Source organism: Sorghum bicolor, chromosome 5 (genome assembly GCF_000003195.3).
Source record: "Sorghum bicolor cultivar BTx623 chromosome 5, Sorghum_bicolor_NCBIv3, whole genome shotgun sequence".
NCBI classification, from domain to species: domain Eukaryota; kingdom Viridiplantae; phylum Streptophyta; class Magnoliopsida; order Poales; family Poaceae; genus Sorghum; species Sorghum bicolor.
This window is the reverse complement of record NC_012874.2, coordinates 55,419,697-55,426,826: the sequence shown is the minus strand read 5'-3', so window position 1 is coordinate 55,426,826 and position 7,130 is coordinate 55,419,697. Positions and strand designations below refer to the sequence as shown.

Genomic DNA, 7,130 nt, shown 5'->3' with positions numbered 1-7,130 from the left:
TGCATTTAGACAAGACATCAAGAACTTTACGAAAGATGTTGTAGTTACAGACCCGCCACCGGCGATGATGACGGGTGCTGAGGTCCATGCTCAGATAGGTGCTCTTGAGGTCAGTGAAGATGGTGGTTTCATAGGATATGGTCATAAACATGCATGGACACATAAGTCAGGCTTAGAGAGGCTCCCTTATTACCAGGACCTGCTACTTCCACATAACATTGATGTAATGCACACTGAAAAGAATATCGCCGAGGCACTCTGGGGAACAATCATGGACATCCAGGATAAGTCAAAAGATAACGTGAAGGCTAGAATCGATTTGGCAACATTATGCAATAGACCAAATCAAGAAATGCGGCTTCCTAGAGCAGGCAAGAATTGGAGACGACCTTCAGCCGATTACATGTTGACCAGGTCTCAAAGGAGAGAAGTACTGGAATGGTTCCAAAAGTTAATGTTTCCTGATGGGTATGCAGCGAATCTGAGAAGGGGAGTGAACTTGTCTACTATGCGAATCAATGGGCTTAAGAGTCATGACTACCACATCTGGATTGAACAGCTTCTTCCGGTGATGGTACGAGGCTATATCCCAGATCATGTGTGGCAAGTGCTTGCAGAATTAAGCAATTTCTTCCGACGGCTTTGTGCTAAGGAGTTATCTCAGTTCGTGGTTAAAGACATGGAAAAGATGGCACCTGTGTTGCTCTGTAAGTTGGAGAAGATCTTCCCACCAGGCTTCTTCAATCCGATGCAACATTTGATTTTGCATCTCCCGTATGAGGCACAGATGGGGGGACCTATGCAGTTTCGTTGGTGCTATTTCGTTGAGAGAACCCTAAAGGTTGTTAGAAAGAAATGTAGAAATAAATGCAAGATTGAAGCTTCCATCGCAGAGGCATCGATTCTAGAGGAGGTGTCAAACTTCACAACAAAATACTATGGTGACAACCTTCCTAGCGTACATAATCGTCCGCTTCGTTATAATGTTGGCGAAAATGAATCCAATCTCAGCCTTTTCCACGGGCAACTCGAAAGTGCAAGTGATTGGACCCAGAAGACCTTGAAATCTGATGAGTGGTGCATTATCATGTTATATGTATTGTCCAACCTTACAGAAGTGCAGCCATACATAGGGTAAGTCACTATTCTCAACAAATTTGTTCTCAAATAGTCAATATTTTGCCCTGAACCCCCTTGTTCCTCATTGGTATAGGGAATTTCTTCAAGAATTCTGGCATCTATCTAGGGATCCTAGCCCTCAGGAATCTGAGACCCTTCTTAAAAAGGGAGCAGGAAGTGGAATGCCCGATTTCATTTCGTGGTTCAAACATAAGGTATTGTCCAATTTAGTTTCATATTTCAATTGGATCGTACGTGCGAATCATATAACTAACTATCTGGCCCGAGCTTGCAAGGCCAAAATGATGAAAACATGAGTGCCGAGTTGAGACAGGTTGCCGATGGTTTTGCATATAGAGTCAGGACATTTTCCGGTTATGATGTCAATGGCTATCGATTTCACACAACAAGACACGAGCAACGTCAGCCCAATCGAACAACCACAAATAGTGGAGTTTTCACGCACGGAGATGATGGGGTGGATTACTATGGAAGAATTGAAGAAATATACGAACTGTCGTTCTATGGCTGCAAACCTCTTAATCCCATCATATTCAAATGCCATTGGTTTGATCCTACAGTAACGAGAAAGACACCTAATCTTGGTCTAGTTGAAATTCGACAGGATTGTGAGTTAGCAGGAGAAGATGTCTATACCATGCTCAACAGGCCACACAAGTTTATTATCTTCCATACCCATGCCAAACCAAAGAGAATCTTAAAGGTTGGTATGTTGTGAACAAGCTATCACCACACGGTAAACTACCTATGCCAAACGATGATTACTACATCTTTAACCCTAACACATATGCCGGAGAGTTCTTTCAAGAAGAGGGGCTAGAAGGGACTTTTGCAATAGACTTAACTGAGCCAGTCGGAATGGAAGTAGATTATGAAAGAGTTGTTGAAGGCGACGATGGAGATGAGGTTGAAAATGCAAAGGACATGGAATTACTTCGGCGATTACATATAGGCGATGTCAATTATGCCAACATTCCTCCTTCGGACGGAGCGGATCTTATCGACATGTATGATAGTGATGACCCATCTTATGATCCAACTAATCCGGATCATGAAGAATATTTCTAATACATGTAATGCTACATTACCTTCTAATATTGTTTTATTTACTTTGCATCTATTTATAATTATGTCTTATTTATGTTGCATCTATTTCTAACCGTTTTTTTGGACTCATTTTGTAGGTGCGAGAATAAAGATGGTGGCCGGTATCAGAAAGTTACAGGCGGTGTACAAACAAACGGCCTCGAAAGCTAAAGGGTTGGTAACGGGTGGAGGCAAAGGTAAGGGAGGAGTAGGAGGAGGAGGAGGAGGACGACGAGGTCGAGGGGGACGAGGACGGCGGGGTCGTGAGCCTACCACACCACCGTCGCCACCGCCTCAGGAGGAGGACATGGACGAGGATGAGGAGGAGCAGCAGCAGGAGGTGCTGGAGGAGCAGCAGGAGGAGGCGGGGGACGATGAGGACGAGGGGGACGAGGACGGTGAGGAGGAGGGGGAGGAGGCAGGGGGCACCGCTTCTGGTTCGGCGGAGGGAGGCCCCTCTTCTGGTCAGCCGGTTGTCTACTTGAGAGGTCCCTCGCGTCTCCCGAAGCGAGGGATGCCTAATGAGAGACTTCTGGTGATTCGTCCGAGTGGCGAAAGGTAACTAATTTTACCTGTTATTCCTACTTTATTATTTATTGTAGTCAACTAATAATTACTCTTCATCAGTTGTGCAGGACTTTCATCATTGTGCAAGGCGGTTACCATACTCGCCAGCCCAATGGCATTCTGGGGATTTTGTGCAGGTGCCACTTTCCTGGCATTGTTCAACATGCCGGAAAAATGGAGCCAGCCTACACGTTTGCGCACTACACCTCCGCCCGCGACATAGAGGATCGCAGGGGCAGGGTCTTTGACAACAAGGAAGTGCGAGTGTGCACGGAGCTATGGGTAAGTCTTTGCATAATCCTACGTTGCTCAATACATCGCATTCACTGCACATTCTTCAAATAATAATTATTTGACATATCGTGTCTCTATGCAGGATTTCTTCATATGCGAGCCTGGATATGAGGATGGCGCTCCCCAAGTGGCTTTCAATGCATGCCACAACCTCGTACTGGACATGCACTACGAGTGTCGTGTCCAGTCCATCATGACATACAACGCCCAGTACCTTTCTCGAAAGGTGACCAAAACTGTGGCCAGAACCATGATGCTGACCAAGGAAGAATTCATGAAGGTAAATATGCAACACTAATAATATTTTCTTTCCTAAGATTAATTAACCTTAATATGATCTTCTTATATGTCACATGCTTGATGTTGTGTAGGTTCCTCCGTGGTGGTGCTATGCGAATGTCCGTTGCTGGGAGCTAATTGTGGACAGGTGGTTCACTCGTGAGTGGACAGGGTCACACAGTGCTGGTAGGGAGCGGCGCGCCTTGATGCAAGGTCCAACACACCATCAAGGCAATCTTAGCCTTGATGGATACAGAGCTAGATGGGTAAGCTAAATCCAATTTTCTCGTATAATGCTCAATTTGGCATAATTTCTAATCATACTGTTGTTTCTTTTGCAGTCACAGGCACATGATGGTCAGGAAGTCTCCACCTTCCAGGCATACGCGATGGGGCACCAGGACAAGTACAAGATGGCCGTTCCCTATAACCCAGATGCTCCGGCCTCGTCGTACAGCAACCCCTCCATCCATACACGCCTCACTCAGTACAAAGAGACGGCAAAGGAGGTATATGGGCCGGACTACGATCTCGCCGCCCATGACATTGATGGAGAAGTCGTCATGAGGGCGGGAGGAGGGAAGGTTCGTGGCCGGTACATGATTGGCGACGGCAGCTTGGATTCCAGAACTGTTCCCAGCCTAGCCCAGATCTGAGCAACGAGCACAAGCTCGAGCGCGCCCATACGCCAACGGCTGAACAGTACGATGAGCATTGTGGCATCTCTCCAGGTAATTTCTGTTTTATTCGCCGTTCAGTGATTTCGACATACGTTTGCTTTGCATTGTAACATTGCTGTCAATTTTATAGGAGCGGTTGGCCGAATCAGAGAGGCTAAGGGAGGAACAAAGACTTAGGCAGGAGGCAGAACAGGTGAAGGGTCGAGATGGCGGACTAGAGGGGGGGTGAATAGTCCTTTCTAAAACTTATCGCGTCGGCTAACCGAAACAAATGTGGATTTAAAACTATCGGTCTAGCCAAGACTACGCCCCTCTATCTAAGTTCTCTAGCACCTTGAAAAGATCCTAAACAAGCAAGCAAGGTGCTACCTTAGCAAGAGCTCACCTAAACAAATCTAGGAGCAAGGTCACACAAACCTATGCAACTAGTACTTTGCAAACTGGGGGAGCTCCTACACAAACTAGTGAGGCAAAGCGCACAAAGCCTAAGCTCACTAGCAAACTCAATAACAAGGCAACTAATGTCAAATTAGAGAGCGCAACTTACTTAGCTACACAAACTAAGCAAAGTGACTAACAAGGTTACACAAACCAAATTAGTCACGCAAGGAAACTACTTCTAGCTACACAAGCAAGAAGGTAACTAGCAAGCTACACAAGCTAACTAGTTACAAGAGCAACTACACAAGCACAAATATATGAATGTAAAAACAAGCTTGTGTTAGGGACTTGCAAACCAGCGGGAAGAACAAAGTTGACACGATGATTTTCTCCCGAGGTTCACTTGGTTGCCACCAAGCTACGTCCCCGTTGTGTCGACCAACACTTGGTGGTTCGGCGGCTAAGAGGTGTTACACAAACCTCGTCCCCACTAGGACACCGCAAGAACCTACCCACAAGTGAGGTAGCTCAATGACACACACGATCCAATAGAGTTGCTCTTCGCGATCCCCGCGGGGTGAGCACCGTACCCCTCACAATCTCTTCTCCGGAGCACCGCACAATCTCCTTGCGTGCTTCCACGGAGTCACAAGCCACCAAGCCGTCTAGGAGGTGGCAACCTCCAAGAGTAACAAGCACACCTGGCTTACAACACGAACACCTAGTGCCACTCGATGCAATCTCTTAATGCAACGCACTAGAATCACTCACTCGCTATTGATTCGCACTCTTGCAAGCACAAGTGAGTTCGAGGCTTTCCTAGCACTCCCCAAGTATGGACACTAAGTCCCAAGGGTGCTCAGCACCGGCCAAGGCCGGCCACCACTTCTATTTATAGCCCCAAGGGCTAAACTAGTCGTTGCCCCTTCACTGGGCAAAACACGTGGGCACCGGACGCTCACAGGGAGCCACCGGACGCTCAACCCCCAGCGTCCGGTGCTCAGGCGTCAGCCACGTGTCACTAGCCGTTTGAACTCGACCGTTGCCGCCAACGGCTACTGCGCACGCGCGCCTGACACGGCACCACCGGACGCTCAACTAGTCCACACCGGACCCGTGCGCGGAGAGCTCCGCAAACTCGCAGGGTCACCGGACGCAAGCCACCGGACGCACCCTGAGCGTCCGGTGCTCACCGGACTCATGCGCAGAGAGGGTCGCCAAACTCGCAGGGTCACCGGACGCAAGCCACCGGACGCACCCAGAGCGTCCGGAGCTCACCGGACTCATGTGCAGAGAGGGTCGCCAAACCGCCCGCACACCGGACGCTGAGCACCGGACTCACTCCGGTGCGTCCGGTGCACTCTGCTGCACCCGACAGCACACCGGACGCTAAAGGCCAGCGTCCGGTGCCTCCGCGTAGAGCGTCCGGTGAGTGTTTCCTACTGAGAAACACTCCCGCGACTTCTCCAAAAATCCCACCGGCGCAATAGAAAATATGCACTTAATTTTCTCAAAAGCGCCGAATCCCGCCTCGCAAGCTCGGCGGGAGGGAGAGAGGAACCCACACCCCTCTCAACCCTAGGAACTCCACCTCCTTTGAAAATGTGCCAACACCACCAAGTGTACACCACCATGTGCAAGTGTGTTAGCATTTTCACAAACTTTTTCCCAAAGGAGTTAGCCTCTCAACTTGCCACGCCACTCGATCCTAACACGTATAAGTTAGATCGCTCAAGTGGCACTAGATGACCGATATGCAAACAAGTTTGCCCCTCTTGATAGTACGGCCATCTATCCTAAATCCGGTCATAAACTTCTCTACACACCTATGACCGGTGAAATGGAAATGCCCTAGGTTATACCTTTGCCTTGTGCTTTCCATTCCATCTCCTCCAATGTTGATGCAACACATGCACCAACCAATCACCAAATGATATGATCCACTTCATATCATCATGTGACCGTATTGGTTCATCGATCTTGACCTCACTTGCTCTTCACCGTTGCCTCAGTCCATCGGCGCCAAGTCTTGCTCAAGCTTCACCGTCACACGCGGTCCCTCGCTTCAAAGCCTCCGACTTGCCCTTCACTCTTGCAACCGGTCCATCAAGCCAACCCTCATCTTGATCTTCTCCACCTTGGTCACATGACTCCATGTCATGTCTCATATGCAATGAGCTCCTCCATCATCACATCATCACCTGTGGACTAATCTCCTGTGTATCTCACATAAACACTATTAGTCCACCTAAGTTGTCACTCAATTACCAAAACCAAACAAGGACCTTTCAACAGGAGGCTGTTCAACAGAGGATGAGCGCGATGTTCCAGTACATGCAAAGTATTGGAGCAGCTGTAGGTCAACCTCCTCCACCTGAGTTATTCCAACCTATACAACCTGCTGTTAACACTCCTGTGAGTTGCCTTCTATTTATAATGTTTGTTAAGTCCATATATCCGTTGTTAGACAACACTTCTAATTATAACCTTTGTCTAACACATGCAACATATTTAACTTTGTGTAGAATTAACCGGTGGCGTCAAACGATCCACCTCCTAGGCTACAAGGAGGATCGGGGTGGGACGCATGGAGTGGGCCGAGGTAGGTGGAGTGTGATTCATGATGTGGGACGCATGGAGTGAGACTTGTAATGGTTACGGACATTATGTGATGCTTGTGGGTTTATATGTGTTGCTCATGGA

At 48.2% G+C, this 7,130-nt stretch overlaps 1 long non-coding RNA gene across 1 annotated transcript; it reads left to right on the top strand.

Annotated features, from left to right (window-relative positions):
- Positions 4,074-6,823, top strand: LOC110435543. The gene is made up of 3 exons (XR_002453263.1): positions 4,074-4,097; positions 4,196-4,239; positions 6,723-6,823. It is a non-coding gene; the product is annotated as an uncharacterized LOC110435543 (long non-coding RNA).